This window comes from Lepidochelys kempii, chromosome 8 (assembly GCF_965140265.1).
Source record: "Lepidochelys kempii isolate rLepKem1 chromosome 8, rLepKem1.hap2, whole genome shotgun sequence".
Classification (NCBI taxonomy): Eukaryota; Metazoa; Chordata; order Testudines; family Cheloniidae; genus Lepidochelys; species Lepidochelys kempii.
Genome location: NC_133263.1, coordinates 59,857,549 through 59,882,775, shown reverse-complemented (window position 1 = coordinate 59,882,775; position 25,227 = coordinate 59,857,549). Strand labels below are relative to the sequence as shown.

At 43.4% G+C, this 25,227-nt stretch overlaps 2 long non-coding RNA genes across 2 annotated transcripts; both read right to left on the bottom strand.

Annotated features, from left to right (window-relative positions):
- Window positions 1-1,184: 1,184 nt before the first annotated feature.
- On the bottom strand, window positions 1,185-9,774 carry LOC140915972 (uncharacterized). Its single transcript, XR_012160333.1, has 5 exons — window positions 6,481-9,774; window positions 5,512-5,683; window positions 5,050-5,232; window positions 2,735-2,922; window positions 1,185-1,549 (listed from the first exon to the last, which is right to left on the bottom strand). It is a non-coding gene; the product is annotated as an uncharacterized lncRNA (long non-coding RNA).
- A 2,661-nt stretch (window positions 9,775-12,435) lies between these two features.
- LOC140915973 (uncharacterized) lies at window positions 12,436-23,775 on the bottom strand. Its single transcript, XR_012160334.1, has 3 exons — window positions 23,656-23,775; window positions 18,667-18,756; window positions 12,436-16,218 (listed from the first exon to the last, which is right to left on the bottom strand). It is a non-coding gene; the product is annotated as an uncharacterized lncRNA (long non-coding RNA).
- Window positions 23,776-25,227: the final 1,452 nt, after the last annotated feature.

Sequence of the window (25,227 nt, the reverse complement as noted above, 5' to 3'; positions counted from 1 at the left end):
ATGAAGTGGTCCGAACTAGTGTTGAGGGAAGCATCTCACCCTCAATCCCAACAGGTGCTATAAAGCTAATGTGGTTTTAGTGTGTGAATGAAAGAAAGGAATATATGGCCAGTACTAAGAGGAAAAGACCCTTTTGAATATGTAAACTGCAATAATTTTAGTAAAAGATAAAATAAGAGGTAGCTTTGGAGATCCCTACAAGAAGATGTATTTGAGAGATTTGGCGTAGCATATTTATGTTCTACAGTCCAAATTCTCAGTTCAGAGGAGTTCTGTTGTAGCTTGCAGTAGGCACAGCCCTATCTCTATTCCTGTATAGGGTGCATGTGGAGGAGTATTCAGTGGCTATATGTCATCATGGATCAACCAGCGCCTATCATATCTCAGACCTTTTCCACTCTCTTCCCCCTAAAGTCTTTCCATGCTAGGACACTGTAAAGCACCCCCTGCAGCACAGCTGTGCAGTGTCCAAGAACTGCACTCAGGCACCCTGAATCTGGTCAATCCTGAATTAGGGGATCATACCAGTTGCACCGTATTCAGGGTCCTCTACACCCCTGGCTAAGGGAGAAGGGTGGACTTGCCATTTAAGTTGGCATTTGCAAAGGGACGAATTTAGGTGCCCCACTCATGGAAATTCAATGAGGCGGTACATTTGAAAATTTCATCTTCTCTCAACTGTCTACCCCAAGTGATAGTTCTAAGATTCTTTATATAGAATCAGCCAAGCTTTTAGTAGATTCTTCCCCCCCCTTGTTACAAATCCTACACCCTCTCTCTCTCTGTTACTTTTACTATCCGTCACTTTATGACTTCATCGTTGCCCCCTTCCTTTGAAGATTGTACCAGAACTTTTATAAAGCAGCAGGCCCTTGTTTTTTTTTATTTATTTTATTATGAACATCAGATAATATCACTATAGCTTTGGGACGCTATTAATAAATAAGAGGTAGCTACTGTGAAAAAGCAATTTCATGTGTTAATAGGGGAAATGTTTTTAGAATTTGCTTCACAAGAGAAGAAATGGCAGCATGTCAGTTATGTGAACAGTATGGGGTGAATATAGTAGAATAAAGAGTTGCTTAGATCATTTTTAAAAGGATGGGAAACTAGTGCATGAATTAAACACAAGGAAAATATTTTATCCTTTATTTTTATAGTCATGGCTAATTTTCATTTGCCTTTCATTTCTTTGTAATAATCGAATATTCAGTATAATTATTTTTCACTTTGGCATACAGTGGAAAAGGTGCTTTCCATTAGTTAAATTATGGTACAGCCAACAGTAATAAGCTTGCAATTACATTGTGGTTTTCATGCCAAAGGATACCAAAGTGCTTTAGACATGTTAAGGAAATTATATACAGACTTTATAGATTAATCATATTCCCCCTTGCTGAAATACCAGTTATGGTGTATAGCAACACTTCATGCAGTTAAAGAGCCAGATTCTGCTTTTGGTTTCACCAGTGCAAATCTGAAGTATTTCCACTGACTTGTTACACTGGTGTCAGAGAGAGTAGATTTTGTCCCAAGGAGTTATGTCCAACTGCAACATAATAGGAAACTTAACATAAGCCAGATATAATATCCGAAATGGAATTTTAGCCAGGATATGAGTATTAGCATCTCTGCCCTTGTTTAAAAAATATGTATCAATGAATCATGATTATGGGTAAACTAGTGTGAATCAGCATAATAGTGACAATACATAGTTCTTATATAACACTTTTTACCCATAGATTTCCCTGGGGCAACTGATTCTATGTTTAGCAACCTATCCCTGCAGCAGGCAACCTAACCTATGTCTAACCTAACTCCATCCCTGCAGCAGGCAGTTAGGATATAACTGTCTCTGAGAAGCAGGTTATCTCCTAATCGCCACTAGTTAGAGGTTAGTTTATTCCTGAAAGCATGAGAGTTTGTAACACTTGTTATAAAAGATTATATTCTTAAATCCCTCTAGGTATGTTCGCTATATACATCTATATTACTTATAGATACTACTGATGCTAGAGGACAGCTCATCGTCCCTGCTAATGCTCCCCTTCCTGTGACACAAAATGGCTTAACTGACATCCTGTTTGGCTTCTACATGGCTGCCAGCCCAGCTGTACAAACTCTGATCCTAATCTTCCCTCCTAAATTGACCCTCCAATCCTCTAATGATTTTGCTGCTCTTCTCTGAGCTTCTTTCATTTTCTCAATACATTTCTGGTGATGAGGTGTCCTGTGCAATGTTTTGTCCCTGCACAGTGTTTTGTCACTTGTATGGGTTCAACCAATAAACAAGACCCCTTGCACTGCACATCAAACTTGAGCTACATTCTGTACCAAGAGCACTGTGTTCTGTAGCACTCCAGTGCAACAAACAAAATATTTTGTGGCAGCTTCTGATCACCTGAAAACATGCCATTTTGATTGGATTACATTTGAAAATGGATGATGCAGATCACTACTAAGGCCTTTCAATTCTATTTTACCTTGCCCTAATTTTTTTAATCATTATGCTGCAGAATTTTTCTTTGAAAATGCACTGCTATTAAGGTATATGGTAAAGCATAAAGTCTGACAATTGACTAGGAAAGGGAGTTCTTGGTTTTGGCAGGAGTGAGAGGCAGTTTGAGGGATAAGTGCATTGGCTAGAAGTTAAAATAAACCACTGATGTTGAAATCTGCATGGTTAGGTTTCACAATTAACACAGCTCATTGAGGTAAAAGGGACAGATCATACCTCAGAATTGTTTCAGGCTGTCTGCCAACTCAGGAAAACACCACTGCATCAGTCTATGCTTCTTCAGCTAGAAGTGTTATTTAAATAGTCTTGGGTTCTGGAACATCTGCCTCCAGCCAGAAGTGGATTCTACGGTGAGTTCTGTAACCAGGATATCCAGGGCTCTGCCTGCAGGCAAAAACTCCACACTACGGTAAGTTAGGATGGAGAGAGAGTACCATATTGAGATATTGCAAACTTTACTAGCAACTTGCTTCCTTAAGAGAACAGCATCACAACTGTCAAGCATTTCTTCCATGTCAACTACTTATTTATTGAAATGAGTAGAATTTAAACAACTAGATCTGCCGCAGGTGTTTACTGGTGTTATTCTATTGACTTTAGTTTATATTAGCTAAGGATCTCCATTACAAATGCCATCTGATTACTTCCAATAATTATTACAAGCTGAAGAGAATGTAACATTCCAGGTGTGGTTGCACTAGAGCTGAACTGACATTACTATTACTGCCCTGTGATAAGATTTTTATCTATACAATTCAAAATTGTATTGGCTTTTTCCCCCTGTCATACTGCATTACCACCGCATAGGCAATAAATTACATATCAGTCCTAGGTCTCTTTCAGCATTAATACTTTTCACATCTCTACCTACCCTCTCCAGCACTGAAGATTTGGGTTTCAAATTATTTTTCCTCAGGTCTATTAGCTTGACATTGTCAAAGTTCATTCTCACTGTGTGACTCCCTTCTCTGGTTTTTAATTCCTTTCTCTAGGTCCATCCACATTATTGCTCTGCCCCATCATCTGTGATTTGTACCTATATCTAGGTACTGGTATAAGGACTCAAATTTTCAATAATTTATGTTGAAGGTGCAATTTTTACAGGCAAAAGTTTTACCTCCACAGAGGCGGACTGGGCCTCAGTTGTGTTGAAAACTGATCTCCTGGAATTAATTGTGAATTTACTGATGCTAATGATATTAAGTACTGTTGCCTTTTAAAACCAGGTTACTCTGATTACTGAGTGAAAATTTCTATAAGATGCCTATTGGTCTTCCTCTACAATTCACATGATATATTGTTGACCCTCATGAGCGTTCAGCACATTTCACCACAGTCCATTTTCTCATTGCAAAATAAAAGTTCTTGTGCTGATAGGCACCAATCCTACATGCTGTTCCAGGCAAAGGAACTCCTCCCTCCAGTCTAACAGAACCCCTAGTCAGACTGAAACTAAAGAGAATGGCTTTAGATTTTCCCATCCCATAGCTCCTGGAAATAGATGCGGAGGAAAAGTGAACTAAAATAAGATATATTTGTTTAAGTTCTGCCAAGCCAACTGTGTTCTGAAGCCTGTGACAACAGTGAGAAAAGTACTAAAAGAAAAAGGCAGTCACTCACTCACTTTATTATTGCAGAGTATGTGGGTGAATTTAACCTGCTGATGAAAAATGAAGAATTTGGTGGTTGCGTTTTAGCAGTGATTCCAGAGAGGTCAGGGATGAAATAGCAGCAGATGGAGGAATGGACATAAATAAAACAGACCCAGTAGCAAAGGAGAGGTTCAGCAGCTGTAGTTGCTTACTTGACACTGTCTTCTATGAGATTGTCGCTTGCCTGCGGCAAGATTAATTCCACAAGCATCTTATTAAAGTCAGTGTAGCTGGTTGGGTTTTCCTATAGATTTGTCTGGCAATTTGTTTTAAGTAATAGAAACACAGATGTTGTTTAACCTTATGGTATACAGAATTCATTGAAGAGTTGGGATAATAGTTTATTATAGTTCTCACAAAGCTACCATCAGGTGCTCAAGAAGAGGAACATCTTTAAGATAAATTGGATGGGCTATAGAAAATTAGCCATCTGAGATGATTTTGTCTTCATCTCTCTCATTCCTAGTTTCCTCATAGAAGATTGAAAAACTCTTGCAGATTAGAATCAAAGTATTGTGAGAAATAGGAATAAATATGCTATGTGACTGCTCAAAGGCGACAAGCCTTTGGAGCGTGTGTGATGTGATAGACAAAGTTGATCATATTATAAAAGACAGCCTTTCAGTGATATCAGAGTAATATTTCTTATGTGGTGTTTCTGGGCTCTAATGTTCTTTAAAGAAATCACTGGGGTTTTTGGTATATTAATAGCAAAGACCATTCTTCTAAGAAAGTGTAAAGCAAACATGAGCCTCTGACTACAGGAATATCTCACAACATTAGCAGAAATTGCCTTATATGTCAAAGTACAGTAATTCACAGTATGCAGTGTAGTTGTAGCAGTGTCCATTCCAGAATATTAGATGTTGCCTCACTCACCTTGTCTCTCAAAGCAATCCACAAACTGCTGGATGATGGTTGCAAGTTTCAAAGCATCTGGGATGGAGAGGCAGATTGCCACAATTTGGCTGTATGTAGCCTTTTAACCAGTGGCTAAGTGAAGGCAAGATAGAGCTTCGCCACCTCAGGGAGAACTCGGAAAGATTGTGCTTCAGTGAGCTCCTTTAAGAGATAATATTCAAGACAATACTTTGATATAAAGCCCAGTTCTTTCCTGTGATAGTTTGGGTCTAAGAGAGGTGTTTCATACTACTAGAAAGTGAGTTTCCAAGTTCCCATTCAGGACACCCACCGCATGCTTCTAGTGGTGGGAGGCCCTACCTACAATTAGTCAAAACTCAGCATTTCCATTTAATAGGAACTTGACATTTAGAATTTTTTGTTCCACTCAGAATGAAAAAAATTCAGAATTTCCTATGTGTGAAAGAGTGCCCCACTCACCACTAGGATGGTGCCTTCTCTTGATGGTTCTGGGGAATAGCACACGAAGTCAACACCTCTTCCCACAGTTTCACACCATTTCTCCAGGTCTGCAGCCCCTCTCTTGCTCCAGGAACCACTGCTGCCTCTTTGTGACTTGTCCCTCTGCCCAGGTCACCAAATGGTTCCCCGTCTAGTGTTGGAAAATCTTTCTTCACCAGCAGTCCTAGGCAGTTTTCCCATTCACTGCCCCACGGGTGCCACTTTCCCAGTAGCTGGCTAGGCAATTCAGACCAGCCCTCTACTCCGGGTTCTAGCTCGGGGCCCCTCTAGTCAGCAATCAAGGTTTGTTCTACTCTGGACCTTGCTGCATTTCCTCAAGCCCTTTCCTAACCTTTGCGTTCTCCCTTCCTTCTCTGAGTCTGCCAGCTTCACCCACTCCCTCCTCCTAGGGAGCAACTGCAGGCTACCTGTCCTTATAACCTCCAGATACTCCTCCCTTCTCCCAGGGAGTGACTGCAGTTTTTCCCAGTTGCCCTGTTCTGCTGCCAATTTCCTGCCTCTATAAATCCAGCCCAGCTCATTCCTCCTCAGATGGACTCCCTCACTCAGACAAGGCCACCTAATTCACTTCAGATTCTTTTCTCTCTTTAAATGAAAGAACACACAGAGTTTAGCAAATATAGACAAGGTAATGGTTAATTCAGTTAAATGACAAACTATTCAATGACAATTATTCAATGCCTCTTTTTAAAAAGTGTTCTTTGGTAGGAGTTCAGGTGGAAAATTGCTATAGATCTGCTTGGGCTCCCCTAGATTTGTTCCAGTTGTTTCCTAAGGTCAGTGCATGCATACACAGACATCTGCCTAAGCACACAAAATCCAAGCAAATGTTTATTTGATATGACTTTTCAATGTATAACTTAAATACTAGATTCTTGCTCCTGACACATTGATTACAGAAAAATAGCAGAGTAATGCTTTACTCACAATAGGTAACGTGTCAGAATCTAGTCTGAAAGCAGATGGCCATTTCCGGTTTTCACTCCCTAAGAAGTTGAATAGGACTTGACACTCCTGCATTTTTAAATACAATTTCAGTGTTAATAAGTTACTGGTATTACTTACAAGCTTTATTACCCCCATTTAACATTCTTACATTGGGTGCTCATCATCAATTCTCCAAGTGCCCCATCAAACAAAAAAAATCCACAAAACACCACACACTCACACAGCACTGGGGTGAAATTTACAACATAACTTTAAAATTGAAAGGCCTTCTGAAGGTTTGTGCCAAAATCTGTGCAAATGTAAGAAGTATACAAAAACATAAGATCTACTGCTTTGTTAGAGGATGTTGTTGTTAGATATACTGCCATATATTCTCTGTGCATACACAAAATATTGATTCATAAATATATGCCACTTAAAGTCTAAGTTAAAAAGCCAACACCATTGCCACTAACATTAGTGGTTGTTGTAGAATGTTAATGCACACAGAAGTACACAAGGGAATTGTAATAGATAATATTTTCAATGTCCTAGTCTGTCTTCATTTACTTCAGTGCTTTGTCATACTTATTATACTACAAAGATGTTGCAGAGATATTTCTGAAAGCTATTCATGGAGAAAGCAATAAGCACATAGATAGATGGCCTAGCCAATACCTATGCTTTGCCTCTGAAATATTGGAAGTTATTGAAAGTTTTAATATTCATGTATTAAACTATCAATTGCAATAGGGATACAAACCTTCCACTCAAATTCTATGTCAGGTAAAGTTGCTTGTTATAAAAAATGCATAATCTTTCTTTAGCTCATAATATCAGCCTAAAGAGATAGCTCCTGCTACATTGAAATTATTTTACGGAGCAGTTGTGCTTGTCAAGAGAAGTGTAAGGTAACTCAGGTCCACTGAGAATCATCTTTTCTTCTCCCTCTCCCATTGTGTTAAGATACTATAATTTAAAACACAACAGTAATATTTCCTTGCTTCCTTTCACAACTTCTAGAGATTTATTCTTAAGAATCAATGCAGTCCGCATCAACTGATCTCAACTCCTTAAGTAAGAAAACCTCAGCTTTATTTGCAACACTCAGCTACATACAGTGTACCAAGATCATTTCCCTCCATGGAGAAATTCACAGGAAGAGGGAGAGAAGAGACAAATTTCACCAGGGTAAAACCTGGACTACCTGTGGATCTAAGTGGGGTTGGAGAGGCAGCAGGGGTTCCTTCCACCCCAAACTATTCTGCAGGAGCTGTGCTGTCAGGGGTAGGGCAGCCAGGAGGAGCCACAGTTTCACTAGTGGCTAAGTCCCACTGGGCTGCGATAGCAGCTATGGAGGTGTCCCCAAGCATTAGTGTTCTTTTTCCCATGGGGTTGGCAGAAGAGAATGCAGCAGAAAACACACGGTTCCCAACTTCAGATCCACCCATCCCAACTCCATGCCCAAGACTGTACACACCCTATTCCACAGCAGCCTCCAGTTTAGGGTGGAAGAGGAGGCAAATATGCCACAGTACTGGACCGCTCCTTGCTTCCTCACCAAGTAATCCACTGGGTCTCAAACCTTTCTGCTCACAGAAAGGGAAAGAAGACTGGATCATCATTAATTGTGTGACCTGCACAAGAGCCTGACCTAATCCCCATTGACTTTAGCAGGGGGCACAAGGGGGAAAGTCTCCTGTAGACTTCATTGTGCGTATGTCTATTCTATCAACTGTAGAAGTGTCCATGCACAGGCTTGTGCCATAATCCTCCTATGGCCCATGTGTAAACCCCCCTGAAGCACACCTGAAGGCAAGTGGAGGGAGAGCAAGTTAGCACGCCTGAGGAATGTGGGTAAGTACACACATAAACAGCTGAATAGGCCTGTACCTATGCCAATTTACAGGGTGTACCAGGTCTCAAGTTTCCACCCTTCCACCCACATTCCCACAATGCACAGAAGTTTTTCCTTCCCGACCTTTACACAATGTATAAAGGTCCTCATACACCCGTTTTCACCGGTAGTAGCGCATTGCCCTGACAATATCAAAACAGACTTCCACTGCACTCTTCTCAGATCAGTACAGATGTGAATAATAGATACAGCTCTGAAAGCAGGCACTTGGCCCATGGACCATAGCTGGGTGCTGATCAGTGTCTGGATGGAGTACACCATTCTCCATGACTTAGGCCTGAGCAGCAGGAACATTTACTTGTACTGGAACATTTCACAGAGGCTGCAGCAGCAGGCATAAACAGACTCCATCCCAGTGCCAGGAACGGATTAAAAGCTTGAGGCTCCTGTAAACTGTAGTTTTCTCAGTATAAGGCAGTGACTAAGAATTTGCAGGTGTCACATATATACTGTTCCTGAGTGGCTGGGAGAGCACTCATATAACCTTGCTGGCAGAGACTCTACATGTTAATGTTTGTGTGTGAGCAAAACCTAGAGAGGCTGCTTTTCATAGCCAGCAAAGCAGTGAAAGAGGCATCCTGGGCTGAAGTGTTAAGGGGACAAGCAGTTCAGTGGTTCAGGTTGTACCCCGAGGAATGTCACAGTCTCTTTCTTCCTGAGTATGATGAGCTGAAGGTGTTTTTGGGGGTTTAGAAATGGACCCCAACCTTCCTACCTCACGTAATAGAATTTTTGTGCCACGACAGTGGAAATATTTGAAGCTTGCCCCAGTTTCAAATATTTGCAGTCCTAGGAGAAGTTTTCTGTGCTGTAAACCACGCCCCTTCCTTTCCTCCTCCCCCCTCCAACTAATCTTCAACTCAACGGATGTCTTACACTTAGGCAGTAAAGGGAGAATCAATTAGTTTCTTAATGACATTAGTGAATGTGCTGAAATTTGAAAACCTAAATAAATAAATAAATAAACAAACAAACAGAGCAATCACCCAGCATCTGCTGGTACCCTATACAAACTCCTCCTCTCTCCCTCCCCCCATAAAAGGCCATAAACCCCTTATAAACCCATAAGTACTTTGAAGCAAACCAGGAACTAGTGATGTCCACTAGCTGTGAATTGCACTTGGCATTGTTGACAATTCTAAATCACTACATTAGCAAAGTGGTTTACCTTCCTCCCTGCGTTCCACCTCCCCAAATAATCCCTCAAACACGTTAAAATATTTAAGTACTCTCAACAACAGGTATTTCAAAAGAGGTGTGACTTGTATCACATAGTTCAGGCATCCAAAACTTATGTAGGCACACTAATGATTGTTTCCATAATGGAGAAAACCCACACCTAAAATAAATCTCTAAACTGAATGTTTCAATTAAGTCAGTGGTGTGTAAATTTTTGAATAGTTCCCCCCCTTCCCGTTAATGGAAACTGACCACACCCTCTTCCATTACTGCACAGCCAAGGCTTCCTCGGCAGCAGGGCTTGGGCTGAAGTCGAAGCTGGGCCTGGGGCTGAGCTGGTCTAGAAGCATAGCGCTCCCTCCGCCCCCCCATGAGGGCTGGCTCAGGCCCCATTGTGTGTCCCTGTCCCTCCCCCCCCCCCCGAATGTTCCTCCATGATCCCCTAGGGAGCATGCACCCCCAGTTTGGGGCTACTGAGTTAAATACTTTGCATGCCAGTGTAAGCATAGCCTTAGTTTTGAATTGAATGCAAGGTTTTCCTCACCCATCCAGCAGATAACAAGGTGGAAACCTCTTGACAAAATAATATGCAAGAATCTAGTGCATTTGAAGCTAGGGCCTTGGCTACAGCATGGCTAGGGCCTTGGCTACACTTGGGCATTAGAGAGCATTAAAGGAGCCCTGGGCACACTAGCTCACTGCCTGTCCACACTGGCAAGGCACGTAGAGCGCCCAGACTCCGTGGCTGGAGCGCTCCTGGCAATACACATCGGCAAGTGGAATGATATTTGCTGCACTTCCGCTGGAGCACCAGCACGCCAGTGTGGACACCCTGGTCCTATAGTGCACTCTGATCGGCCTCCAGAAGTGTCCCACAATGCCTGTGCTAGCCACTCTGGTCATCTCTTTGAACTCTACTGCCCCGCCCTCAGGTGACAAAATATCGGACCCACCCTTTAAATTCTCTGGGAATTTTGAAAAAATCCCTTCCTGTTTGCTTAGCCAGGTGTGGAGTGCTCTCAGCAAATCTTTCCAGGTGACCATGCCTCCACACGCCAGGTAAGCCCCAGTGTGGAGCAATGGCAACAGATGGACCTCATCAGTGTTTGGGGGGAGAAAGCTGTCCAGTCTCAACTGCGCTCCAGCAGTAGGAATTACGATACCTTCGGGCAGATATCAAGGGACATGATGGAAAGGGGCCATGACCGGGAAGCACTGCAGTGCAGGGTTAAAGTGAAGGAGCTGCGGAATGTGTACCCCAAAGCCTGTGAGGCAAACAGCCATTCTGGTGCTGCCCCTGCGACCTGCCATTTCTACAAAGAGCTGGACGTGATACTTGGGGGCGACCCCACCTCCACTCCAGGGACCACCATGGACATCTCAGAGCCCAGTGCAACAAGGCAGGAGGAGGAGCAGGAGCAGGAGCAGCAAAGCGGGTGTGAGGGTGCTGAGGCAGAAGAAGACACGCCAGAATCCCTAGCTGCATGCAGCCAGGAGGAAGGTAGCCAGTTGGGGTGGCCGGTGCTTGGGGAAGGACAAACACCAGAGGAGGTTCCCAGTAAGCGGCTTTTATTTGGGGAAGAAAGTTATTCAGTGAGGGCTCTTGGGCAGAGGAAGGCTAGGGCTGAACGCATGCCTAGATGTGGAATAGAGCATTGATGTGCTCTCTCACATTGCGGGAATCGGCCTCAGTGATCTCTTCAAAGGTCTCATCCAGAAATTGGGCAATGCGCTTGCGCAGGTTTCTCAGGAGAGCCACTGTGGTCCTTATCCCAGTCAGGCTAACTTGTCCATGCCACTGTGCTGTGGGGGGCGGGGGGACTATTGCTGCACACAGGGAAACTGCATCTGGGCCAGGGCAGAAGCCACACTGCAGTAGAAGACCCCTCCTTGCTTCCCTGGTCACCCTCAGCAGCGAGATATCTTCCAGGATGAACTCCTGTGGAAAATGTGGGGACAGTGTTCAGTATAGGGGCCCAGTGCTGCTGCTGGCTCTCCCAAAGGCACAGAAACCCACAGGACAGTACAGCCGTGAAACAATCAGTCATACTTGACCCTGTGTTTACTCACCATTTTGGGGCTCCCATGTGTTATATGCTCTCAGTTTGGGACGGGCAAATTATGCTATTGCGTAGACTGTGCTTGCCCTTAAATACAGGGGAATCATTGCTCTGTCTGGTGTGAACAATGCTGCCTCTGTTAAGTGTTGCATTTTGCCTTTACAGATGCAACCTTGAAATCTCAGGTCGATGTTATCACTGGCCAAAAGACTCCAAAGAATCAGAAAGAGGCCATGTAGAAGCAAGGAAGACATCTTGCATGAAGTAATGCAGCATTCAAGTAATGAAAATCAAAAAGCGCAGGAGTGGTGGGCGAGTGAAAGGAGGGTCCGCCAGCAAAATGCAGATCGCCGGCACGAAAGCACGGAGCGGCTGCTAAGCATCATGTAGTGCCAAGTGGACTCTATATAGGTGCTCGTAGCAATGCAGGCGGAGCAATACCACCGCCCCCCCCTCGCAGTCCTTGTCCCAAAACTCTTTCCTTGTGCCCCCATGTCACCTCCAACCCACTTTCCCCAACATCCGGGTTCTTACTGCCACCAGCTGCCTCCATACCTGTAGCTTCACCACCCAGCCCTGCAAACTATGACCCTTACCCACTGCACTCAACCCCCATCGCCATACAGTATAGCCATCCTGAAGTGCAGCACTCATTGCACAGCACTCCAGCCAGGACATACGCAAATCTGTGATTGTACCGTTCCCCACCCCACCCCCTTGCCCTTTGTGTTTCCCAAGGAATTGTGTCTCTTTTCAATAAAAGAATTTTCTTTTCAATAAATGGATTTTTTTGGCTTTGAAAACATTCTTTATTATTGCATAAAGTAAAAAATACGTTAGCCCAGGAAAGAAACAGGCACTGCAAGTCAGCGTAGCAAACACAGATTCCTACTCACATTGGAACCACTGCACTTCACTCCCGTGCAGGGCACCAGACATTACCGGTGGCTTTCAGCCTCTAATTGCTCCCTCAAAACATCCCTAATCCTTGCAGCCCCGCGCTGGGCCCCTCTAATAGCCCTGCTCTCTGGCTGTTCAAATTCAGCCTCCACGTGTTGAACCTCCTAGTTCCATGCCTGAGTGAATCTTTCACCCTTCTCTTCACAAATGTTATGGAGGGTACAGCATGTAGATATAACCACAGGGATGCTGTCATCAGCCAGGTCCAGCGTCCCATACAGAGAGCGCCAGTGGCTCTTTAAACGCCCAAAAGCACACTCCACAGTCATTCTGCACCTGCTCAGCCTGTTGTTGGACAGCTTCTTGCTGCTGTCAAGGCTCCCTGTGTAGGGTTTCATGAGCCACGGCATTAAAGGGTAAGCGGGGTCTCCAAGGATCACAATGGGCATTTCGATTTCCCCTACGGTAATCTTCTGGTCTGGGAAAAAAGTCCTGGCCTGCAGCTTCCTGAACAGGCCATTGTTCCGAAAGATACATGTGTCAGGCACCTTTCCGGGCCAGCCTGCATTAATGTCAATGAAACGCTCACGATGATCCACAAGCGCCTGGAGACCCATCAAGAAATACACCTTCCAATTAATGTACTCGGAGGCTAGGTGGGCTGGTGCCAGAATTGGAATATGCGTCCCATCTATTGCCCCTCCACAGTTAGGGAAACCCATTTGTGTACAGCCAGCCACAATGTCATGCACGTTACTCAGAGTCACGGTTCTTCTGAGCAGGATGTGATCAATGGCCCTGCAAACTTGCATCAACACGATTCCAACGGTCGACTTCCCCACTCCAAACTGGTTAGCGACCGATCAGTAGCTGTCTGGAGTTACCAGCTTCCAGATTGCAATAGCCACCCGCTTCTCCACCGTCAAGGCAGCTCTCAATCTCGTGTTCTTGCGCTGCAGGATGGGGGCGAGCTCTTCACAAAGTCCCTTGAAAGTGGCTTTTCTCATCCGAAGGTTCTGCAGCCACTGCTTGTCATCCCACATTTGCATGACAATGTGATCCCACCACTCAGCGCTTGTTTCCCGAGCCCCAAAGTGGCATTCCATGGTGGTGACCATGTCCGTGAATGCCACAAGCAAACTCGTGTCATAGGTGTTACTCGAGTCGATATCATCGTCTGAGCCCTCACTGTCACTTTGGATCCTAAGAAATAACTCGATTGCCAAACGTGACCTGCTGGCGAGAGTTGTCAGCATACTCCTCAGCAGTTCAGGCTCTATTCCCACAGACCGAAAGGGAAGACAGTGCACGCAGTACAAAAACCGTTGAAAGATGGCACCAAATGTGGACAGAAGCAAAGGGAATGTGAACCGATGCATCACGGGGCATTGGGACAAGACCCAGAATGCCCCGCACTCCCCACCCCTTTCCCACAAGCCACAGCACCAGAATGGGAAGAGGAGCTCTAAGGGATAGCTGCAATGCTGCTGCACGTACCGTAAATGTGGCCATACTAGTGTGCTTGCAGCTGTCAGTGTGGACAGACTGCAGCGCTTTCCCTACTGCCCTCTGCGAAGGCTAGTTTAACTCAAAGTGCTCTACATCTGCAAGCGTAGCCATGCCCTAGGTCTCTAAAAACATTTGAGGGAAGGTGTCTCCCTCATGAGTTCTGTGAAATTATCTGATGAGCTTACCCTTTTCCTTTGTAATGCAGCCTTTGACAATCTTAAAGTTAGCGAAAAAGCTATTAATGGTTTCTATAGCAAAGTTTCACAGGAACACCTAACTTACCACCACACAATGTAAACCATCCTCCCAGCTTATGAGAGAGAGTGAGAGAGCACCTTGCAGAGATATCTTCAAGATGTCAGTCTTTAAAAACAGATAGTAACCTTAGTAACCTAACCTTACAGTTAGTAACCTTACCTTACAGATTAGTCCAGAGTCATCATTACTGGTTGCAGTGAAGTAACATCAGGAATGAATTTGGCCTGCATTTACTTCCAAGTCTCTACTAAACAATTTCTGAATTATTTTCTTAAGCTGCTCTTTAAAAACTTTGGGGAAAAAAATTTTCCCCAGTGAGAGATCAGAATATCTAGTTGCATGATTCTGATCGAGTCATACTTTTTCATTTATCACATTCATTTGTATATGTGGTATTTTTTGCTGCTTATTCATTGGGACCCTGATCCAAAGCACAAACACTGATGTTAAACTCAGTTGCTAAAATTTCTAAAGTTAATTGCAAATACTCACCTGCTTAAAGCTAAGCATATGTTGGAAATGTCTTAAGGGATTTGGACCACCTTGCTTATTGTCTACATTTTAGATTATGAGCTCTCATGGACAGGGGATTACCGGTGTTTAATACAATGGGGGACACAATACCTATTTGGGGTCTAAAGGTACTACCACCATTTAGGTAAGCTATTGGGTTGACTCATTATGACTATGTCTACACTATGAGCTAGGGCTTTAATTCCCAGATCAGACACACATATGCACATTTGAGGAGACCTAGCATAAGTGAGGTACAAATAGCAGGGTAGCCAGGATAGCTTGGGTAGTGGCAGCAGAGCCATACTCAGTACATATCCATCAGTTTCTGGTGGGTTTGTACTCAGCATGGCTCAGCTTTGCCTTTGCTTCTGCTTTTTTGGCTCTACTGCTGTTTATACTCATATTTATACTTGACAAAAGCTGAACTAGTATGTGTATGCGAGCTGTGGGGGAAAAAAAACCCTAGTTGGTAGCATAGATGTAGCTGAAGGATAAGTCTATATTGCAAAAAAACTCCATGGCAGCAAGTCTTAGAGCCCAGGTCTAAATACTTGAGCTCATGCTACGTCACTAAAAATAGCAGTATAGAGGTTCCTGTTTGGGCTCTGAAATGTTACGAGGGGGTTGGGTCTGAGATCCTAGGCAGCAATGTAGACATTCCTATTTCTAGCACTGTATGTTAGCCCAAAGTCCTTATTCCTAGGCTCTGAGACTTGCTGCTGCCCGTGTGGTTTTGCAGTGTAAACATATCCTAAGAGACCCAACCCTGCAATTTCTTTCTTGAATAAATAAGACCAAGCCTCATACTTACAACTGCTCAAATTTAACAAACCGAGGTGTTCAAAGATCTTTTGCCAGTTTGAAATGAGTAAGTGGTGTAGTAGATTCCCCGCCCCCCTATACTTTGAAAAAAAAAATTCCTTATGTCCCAACTTTCTGGCCAGCTCTAGTTGCAGTATAGTCTGAAGAATAGTCAGGGGACAGCTGCAGAAGCCAATTTTATGGACATCCTCTATAGAGATCCCCCTGCCTTCCATTTCTGTTAGAGCCAACTTCCAGCCTGCTGAGTAGGAAATACAGATCATACAGTTAGCTGGGGGGGGGGGGGGGAAGGGGGAGGGAGAGAGACACACCACACAATGACATTTGAATATTGAGAAGTAGCCTCTACTGTGTAGATAGCGCAGGGTTGTAGATTCTCTCTGCAACTTCGAGTTCAGATGCCAGACTCGTATAGATGTTAAAAAAAAAATTACAGGAAAGCAGTGTTCTTATCCCAGCATCTTCATCCACAGTGATATTTTCATTTCTTTTCAGCATATTGGCTCCCTTATGACTTGATCCTGTACCATAGGATTCAGTGGGAGCTTTGCCATTAAGGCGGAGTATCACTGCATCCTGAGAAGAAAATGAAAGACTCCTATAGGAATAGCCTTTTAACAACAGAGGGTATTACCTTTCTTTTGACCAATTAGAAAGGACACCTATAAAAGTATGAACCATTTTAAAGTAGTAAAGAGTATGGTCCTTCCAGGGGAACTTTGCTACATTGGTTCTTGTAACCAGTACCTAGACACCCTGGTGATTAGCATACTTGCAATATACCTATTGATAGCTAAATAAGATCTTATTTAAACTACTTTAAGTTCCCTTTATGACTTTGTGGGTGTGCATTCCAATTGTTACAGATGGTATTTTTTTCTAATTATTAATGTTGATCAGTCATTTTCTATTAGAAAATTTAACAATCATAGAATACCAGGGTTGGAAGGGACCTCAGAAGGTCATCTAGTCCAACCCCCTGCTCAAAGCAGGACCAATCCCCAATTTTTGCCCTCATCCCAAATGGCCTCCTCAAGGATTGAACTCACAACCCTGGGTTTAGCAGGCCAATGCTCAAACCACTGAGCTATCCCTCCCCTCCTCCATAATCATATAACCAACTTATCACATGAAAGCATAGGTGCCAACTCCGTGGGTGCTCTGGGGCTGGAGCACCCATGGGGAAAAATGGTGGGTGTCGGCAGCCCCACTATCAGCTCCCCCTCACCCCCAGTGCCTCCCACCTACCGGCAGGCCCCGCAGATCAGCACCTCCCGCTCCTTCCCTGCGCCTCCTGCCTGCCACAATCAGCTGTTTCGCAGCATGCAGGAGACTAGGGGGAAGGGGAGAGGACTGGGGATGTGGCACATTCATTGGAGGGGGTGGAACTGGGTGGGAAGAGGTGGGGCAGAGCCTTGGAGGAAGGGGTGGAGTGGAGGCGAGTCCTGGGGCAGAGCTAGGGTTGCCAACTTTCTAATTGCACAAAACCAAACACCCTAGCCCCACCCTTCCCTGAGGCCCCACCCCCTGCTCACTACATTCCCCCTCCCTTGGTGGCTCGCTCTCCCCCCACCCTCACTCACTTTCACTGGGCTGGGGCAGGTGGTTGGGGTGCGGGAGCGGGTGAAGGTTCTAACTGGGAGTGTGGGCTCTGGGGTTGGGCCAGAAATGAGGGGTTCAGGGTGTAGGAGGGGGCTCCAGGCTGGGGCAGGGAGTTGGGGTATAGGAGGGTGTGAGGGCTCAGGCTGTGGGTGGGGATGAGGGGTTTGAGGTGCAGGAGGGGGTTCCTGGTTGAGGGGGGTCAGGACTGGGGCAGGGGGTTGGGGTGCGGGCTTACCTCAGCAGCTCCCAGTCAGCAGTGCAACAGGACTAAGGAAGGCTCCCTGCCTGTCCTGGCTCCACGCTGTGCCCCAGAAGCAACCAGCAGTAGGTCTGGCTCCTAGACCAGGGGGCCAGGAGGCTTTGCGTGCTGCTATCACACATAGGCACTGCCCCCCCCCAGCTGCCATTGGCTGCAGTTCCCAGCCAATGGGAGTGTGGAGCCGGTGCTCAGGGCAGAGGCAGTGCACAGAGCCCCATGGTCCCCCAGCCTCAGAGTTGTACCTGCTAGCCACTTCTGGGGTGCAGCATGGTGCCAGGACAGGCAGAGACTTGCCTGACTAAGACCCGGAGCAACGCCAACTGGACTTTTAACGGCCCAGTCGGTGGTGCTGACTGGAGCCAGCAGGGTCCCTTTTCGACTGGGTGTTCTGGTCAGAAACTGGACACCTGGCAACCATAGGCAGATCTGGAGGCTAACTCCCCCTCCCCAGGACTTTGGAAAGTTGGTGCCTGTGCATGAAAGCAGCATGAATTCCTACATCCTGCTTATACATGCTATGGTCCCTGGAGTCTCAGATTCCACTAAGACACTGCAGTGTTAGATACCTGGTTTTACATTTATGTTCCTCAGAGGGTGTAATCCTAGGGTATCATTTAAACACCTCAGCTTCTCCCTCTGATTCCCCTATAGGATATTAATAACAAATGTGTAATCACCATGCATTTGCTATGCTAGGATAAAAAAGTTCACCAGGAGTTCTGTTCCTTCTGTGGCTATATTTGCAAAACATAAAATGTGTATCACATAGTTCCAATATAGGGCCCACTTCTTCCCTTTTTAAGTTCAGATGGGAGCAGGAATGAACTCTAAGCATGACTTCAAATGAATTTGATTGTTCCCAATGCCTTATTCACAATGCCTTATCTTCCTTTGTAAAGTGCCTTGCAGTTATATGCATGCAAGTGATGAGGATTTTGTGCAAGGCAGAGTGTCAATCAAATGAACAATATGGTTAAAACAGTCACAATATACCACTTTTCATAAAGAGATACATAGGTATAAGCCTCTTTCACTTACATGAAGGAGGTTTGCCTGATCATTTTCAAGAGTCAACCTCCACTATAACTTGTGTTTGCAAACTGGTCCTGTCACAAGAGATGGGGAGCTGCCACCTCACAAAAGGCTTATGCCACAAGGCTTACCTATCCATCTTTGGTTGCACAACCATGTCTGTTTCCCTCATGAAGACAGGTCTCTCTCCAACAGGTTGGTAGTTCAGCCCTCCAGCTTTTCTATGGTATTAAATGAAAATATTAGGGCTGTCAAGCGATTAAAAATATTAAAACAATGTAAAATTTTAGAGCCTGCAAGTCCACTTAGTCCTACTTCTTGTTCAGCCAATCACTCAAACAAGTTTGTTTACATATGCAGGAGATAATGCTGCCCGCTTCTTGTTCACAATGTCACCTGAAAGTGAGAACAGATGTTCTCATGGCACTGTTGTAGCTGTGCTCACAAGATATTTACGTGCTAGATGCGGAATTCATATTTCGCTTCATCCCACCATCCCAGGGGACACATCTCCATGTATAAATAAGAAGAGGGCAGCATTATCTCCTGTAAATATAAAAAAAGGTCTGTGTCTTAGAGACTGACTGAACAAGAAGTAAGACTGTGTGGACTTGTAGGCGCTGAAGTTTTACATTGTTTTGTTTTTGAGTGTAGTTATGTAAAAAAAAATCTAAATTTGTAAGTTGCACTTTCACAACAAAGATTGTACTACAGTACTTGTATGAGGTGAATTGAAAAATACTATTTCTTTTATGATTTTTACAGTGCAAATATTTGTAATAAAAATAATATACACTTTGATTTAAATTACAACACAGAAAACAATATATATGAAAATGTAGCAAAAATCCAAAATATTTAATAAATTTCAATTGGTACTATATTGTTTAACAATGCAATTAAAATTGCGATTAATCACAATTTATTTTTTTGAGTTAATCACGTGAATTAACTGTGATTAATTGACAGCCCTAAAAATATGGATATAATAGGCATCACACAAACTTGCGGGAATTATGCGAATAAATGGGACACAGTAATACTAGAGTACACAACATACAGAAATGACAAGTAAGTTGTGCTGGTAGGGGAGTGGCACTGTGTGAGAAAGAAAGCAGAGTCAAATAGAGGAAAAGTCTTAAATAAATCAAACTGTACCATAGAATCTCTATGGATATAAATTCCATGCTTGAATAATAAGAATACAGCGGTAGCAATATACTACTGATCATGATGGTGATTGTGAAATGCTCAGGAAGATTAGAGAAACTATGAGAATAGAAAACTCAATATGGGATTTCAACTACCACCATATTTACTGGGTACATGTCAGCTCAAGATGGGATACAGAGATACAATTTCTCGACACCATTAATGACTGCTTCTTGGAGTAGCTAGTCCTGGAACCCACAAGGGAGAGGCAATTCTTGATTTAGTCCTAAATCGAGCACAGGATCTGGTCCTCAAGGTGAATATAGCTGAAATTCTCAGTAATAGTGGCCATAATGTAATTAAATTTAACATCCTAGTGGGAAAGAAAATACCAAAGACGCCCACCACAGTAACATTTAATTTCAGAAAGGGGAATGGCATTGAAAGTGAGGAAGCAAGTTAAACAAATTAAAAGAAACAGTCACAGGAGTGAAATGCCTGCAAGCTGCATGGAAACTTGTTTTTAAAAACACCATAACAGAGGCTCAAATTAAATGTATAAGAGGACCAAAAAAGTGCCATCATGGCCAAACAAAGCAAAAGAATTGGTTAGAGCAAAAATGCATCCTTTAAAATCTGAAAGGCAAATCCTACTGAGGAAAATAGAAAGGAGTATAACCTCTGGCAAGTCCAGGGTAAAAGTACAATCAGGCAGGCCAAAAAAGAATTTGAAGAGCAACTAGAAAAAGACAAAAACAAATAGGAAAAAAAGTTAAGTCCATCAGGAGCAGGATACCTACCAAACAGTCAGTGAGGTCATTGGACCATAAAGGTGCTTAAGGAGCACTCAAGACAGACAAGGCCACTGCAGAGAAGCTAAATGAATTCTTTGCTTTAGTCCGCACTGCAGAGGATGTGAAAAAGATTCCCACACCTAAGCCATTCTTTTTAAGTGACATATCTGAGGAACTGTCCAGACTGATGTGTCAATAGGGGAGGTTTTGGAACAAGTTGAATAATTTAACAGTAATAAGTCACCAGGACCAGATGGTATTCACCCAAGATGACAAAATATCTCAATACCACGCTAAATCCATGATACACCTTCAACTTGAATACCATGTGCAGTTCTGATTACCCCATCTCGAAAAGATTTAGAATTGGAAAAAGTACAGAGAAAGGCAACAAAAATTATTAGGGGTATGGAACCTCTTCCATCTGAGGATAGATTAAAAAGACTGGGACTCTTCAGCTTTGAAAAGAGGTGACGGTGGGGTAGGGGGGTGATATGATAGAGATCTATAAAATCATGAATCGTGTGGAGAAAGTGAATAAAGTGTTTTTTACCCCTTCAATTAATACAAGAACCAGGGATCACCCAACAAAATTAATAGGTAGGTTTAAAAAAAAAAAGGAAGTACTACTTCACACAATGCTAAGTCTACCTGTGGAACTCATTGCCAGGGGATGTTGAAGGCCAAAAGTATAACTGGGTTCAAAAAAAGAATTAGATAAGTTCATGGACGATAGGTCCATAATGGCTATTAGCCAAAATTAGAGATAAACCCCCATGTTCCAGGTGTCCGTAAACTTCCAAGTGCCAGAAGCTGGGAGTGGATGACAGGGGATGGATCACTCAAAAATAGCCCTGTTCTGTTCATTCCTTTTAAAGCATCTGGAACTGGCCACTCTTGGAAGACCGGATATTGGGCTACATGGACCATTGGTCTGATCCAGTATGGCTGTTCTTTTGATGCCCATTTTTTCCTAATCTGGAGAAAGTTCTCTTTAGCCAAGCCCTTCCTGGGTGCCCCCCTCCTCTATCCACGGGGATCTGTCTCAGCCCCTGGAAAGCACTCCCAAGCTCTATGTCCTTTTGAGGCACTATCCATTATTGACAACAGGAAGCTTTTATATCCCAGTTCCTCCTTTCCCAAAATAACATATTCAGTCCCCTGATTCCTAGATTACAAGTCCCATGACCTGAAGGACAGGCATCAGTCTTTCCTTTTAGGATATTTCAGATCCTACATCTTCCTCAGAGTTTCAATTTGCCTTGGATATATTGGCAAAGTCTGGTTAATCTTCCATCATGGTACATTTCCCCTGCAACCTAAACTGTTTTTGTTGCACTTTGCTATGGACTTTGATCTTTCATTCTTCATATAATACACTGACCAGAATTGCACACAACATTCCAAATGGGACTTCACTATTGTGCCATATGACAGACTAACTTCTGCCAATTTGTACAACTCACTCACATAGATACAGTGTGTGCCAAAACCTTGTTTGCCCTTTTGCTGCTATGTGATATTGTGCAAATGGCTAATATATGATCCTGAATCACCCTCAGGTGTCTCTGCTGTTCTGTTTTGTAAGGTATGTTCTTATTTATGCTGCAGTCGCTATGTTATTGTGGTCTCCACTTTCATGTCACTCTCTCACACACACACACAGGGAAAATCTTGTCTCCCAAGACAAGTTGGAATGCAGGAACTTTGAGGGATAGCAACCTCCCTGAGGCTCCAGAGATAGCTGTAGAGGTTTCTTCTCTGGTTGTACTTTTTCTTCATGTGAGGAAACTATAGTATATCCATATCATTGTAGATTTCCCAGCACCTCTGTATGAGGTCAGCCAAATAGCACACATGGTGCACATTTCCATCCTAGGATCCCAGGCTCCTGGCTCAGTACAGCCATTTCAGTTTCTCTGTGGGCAATGCTGTAGCCACCATAGGACAAGAATTTCCCTATAGAATTTAAGAACCATTGATCTCTGAACCAAAATTATTCATGTTATTTCAAGTTTGTTTGCTGATCTGTATCTCTGTAGCCTCCCTGTTTTTGAGGCCAAACATAGCTCAGCCGCCTCCAGGCACAGCGGAAAAGGAAGAGTGAGCCCTGAAGCTTAAATTATACAGCTTATTTATTTACACCTCCTTTTCATAAGCACCAGCATCACAAGAAGAAAGCAGAGATGAGACTTGCTTTTCCAGTTTTGTTCAGAGGGCACAAAACAAGCCGTTTAGGAGCAACATGAAAGCTGGCTTAGCTTTTAGGTCACAAAAAGTGGTGTTTACACTAAATATCTATTCAGAACCTCATTACTTCAGATGAGCTCCTGCGTGTTATTATTGGAACTATTACTTTAATATGTTTTAGGAGTAGTTTTCTTTCCTTGAGTGAAGCCTGTGAAATTGTGGGCAAGAGCATCTGACATGCACATTTAAATGAAATTTTAGCTTTGTGGATTAGACTAGTGCAATTACAAGTAAAAACCTACACACTAAAATATAGTATCAAATAATGGCTTCACAGGGATGATTGGTGTCTAAACTCCAGCTTCAGCCCTTGCCTAGCTCTCAGGACAAGACAAAAGAGGTTTAAATCATGTATTTTTCTCAAATTATTCCAGAGCGCTTGTACCAGGATGCAGAGGTACTATCTGGGCTCCTGTGCATCAGACCAGAACTCCACCTTCCCTTTCCCCTCCCCAGTGTGAAGGAAACAGGTATGAGAAGGGTTGCTGGAAAGACTGGAAGAGGAGAATGCCTAGGGGAGGAAAAGACTCTGTGAGAATCAGTGAACCTTCTCATAGGAATTTTAAAAAACCTCAAGTGTTGAAATTTTGTATTGGAATAAAAATGGTTCTATGCAGTGTAGTTGTAGCCATGTCAGTCCCAGGATACCAGAGACAAGGTGGGTGAGGTAACATTTTATTGGCTATACTTCTGGTGGTCCAAGACAAAGATGCTACCTCACCCATCTTGTCTGTCTAATCAAAATGGTTGACAATTTGTGATGTTCATGTCAACCCACCCCCTGCCCCAGTGCACTCCGTTTTTCCAAGCAATGTGTACAGCTAGTCAAAATGTGTGGACTTTTGAGATGCTGAACTTATATTGAGAGCATTTTCATTCCTCCCCCAGTGCCCAAGCCCCCTTTTCAGCAGTTCTATTCCCTACCTGAGTCCCAAGGCCTGTTGATATCCCGCTGAGAAATGCTCTTGTTCGTAACTCTTTGGTTTGTTGCTAGAGGGTCATTCCTGCTGAACGCACCTTACTGCCTCTTGCTGTGTTCTGATGCTGCTCACTCATCCCACTAGTTTACAAATAAATTATTCATAGCAGCTCCTATGAGCTGAGCAATAGCTCACACACTCCTGCTGAGAGAGAAAATGTTCAAAGTCCAGCAGTGTTTAAAACAGGACACCGAGTTTCTCTCAGTATTTTCAGAAGGTGCAATGGGATCTTTTAGCTTCCTTTTTGAATCACCTTTGTTCACAATCACACATTAAGATCAACACACCCTTAGGACTGCAGTGAATTGCGTGTGATCTTCATGCCTCAAGTGATGTGTGACTTGGATCCTTGTCAATCTGGGAAAAGGAGAGCAACAAATGGAATCATTTTAATACTGGCTACTTATCAGCACTGTGGTTATCAGCAAAAATATGGGGATTGGGCTCCTTATCCTTTAATCTTGGAGGCACACACTTTAAGCTTATGGTGCCTTGTAGTACTGGATAAGTGACTTAAGTTCATCCAAATGTTATTTCCTCTGCACTTTCCTAACAAGTTTTTCTACCTTAGTCTGTCCAAGCAATTTATATTACAAGTGCAGAAATTCATTAACAGTTTAGCTCCAGATCTGCCAATCAATCCAAATTACAGCAGCTACTATATGGTGGTTTATATATTTGGATTACTGCCCATTACTGAATGAAAAAAAAATCTACTCAGAAGCAAAGGTGAACTGCAGCATAGGACAATAGAGCCAAAGGTTTATTTAATTTACTGCCTTCATTTTCCATCAGCTTTACTGTGGCGATCCTAGGTACTATAATAGTGTTAACACAAGCTAGCATTCTCAGGCATTATTGTAAAGCATTGGCTGTGATGATCAATGAGAAGTCAGTTCTTATTTATTCTGCTATATGGGCAAATACCTTTCAGATGGCCCAAACTGAAAAATGCTGGTATGTTAGAATATGAAGTATCACCACAAGTTTGGAAATCTGACTGAAAGATTGCTTTACAGATTCATTAAAGATAAATTGGTGCTCACCAACAGTACTGCTGTTGTGGATCTCCTGTATTTAGTATCTAAGATCTTAAACTCAATTGTTGTGGAGAACAACAAAAAGAATCAGACTTTAGGATTATCTGAAATCTTCAGAAGTATTGAACTCACCACTAATATACCATGGCCATATAATGAGCTACTTTACCCAATTTCTTTGCATGGATACACCAACTGAAGTAAAGTTCACGTGGTCTGATGCTAAGTTTGTTCGTGGTTTGTTTGCTCTCTCTCTCTCTCTCTCACACACACACACAGAATCACTTGCTGTAATAGAACAAAGCTGTACAGCTTCAAGCTCCAAAACAGCCCTCCTTCAGAGATTCCAGGGTCACTTTCTACTTCTGCCTTCTCTTGTTAGGCCTTCATCCCTGTGTCTTGCAGAAATTCTTGGCTATACACTTCCCATGTTCCACTCCCAGCTCCCTTTTTTCAGAGGACCATCACTGAGGTCA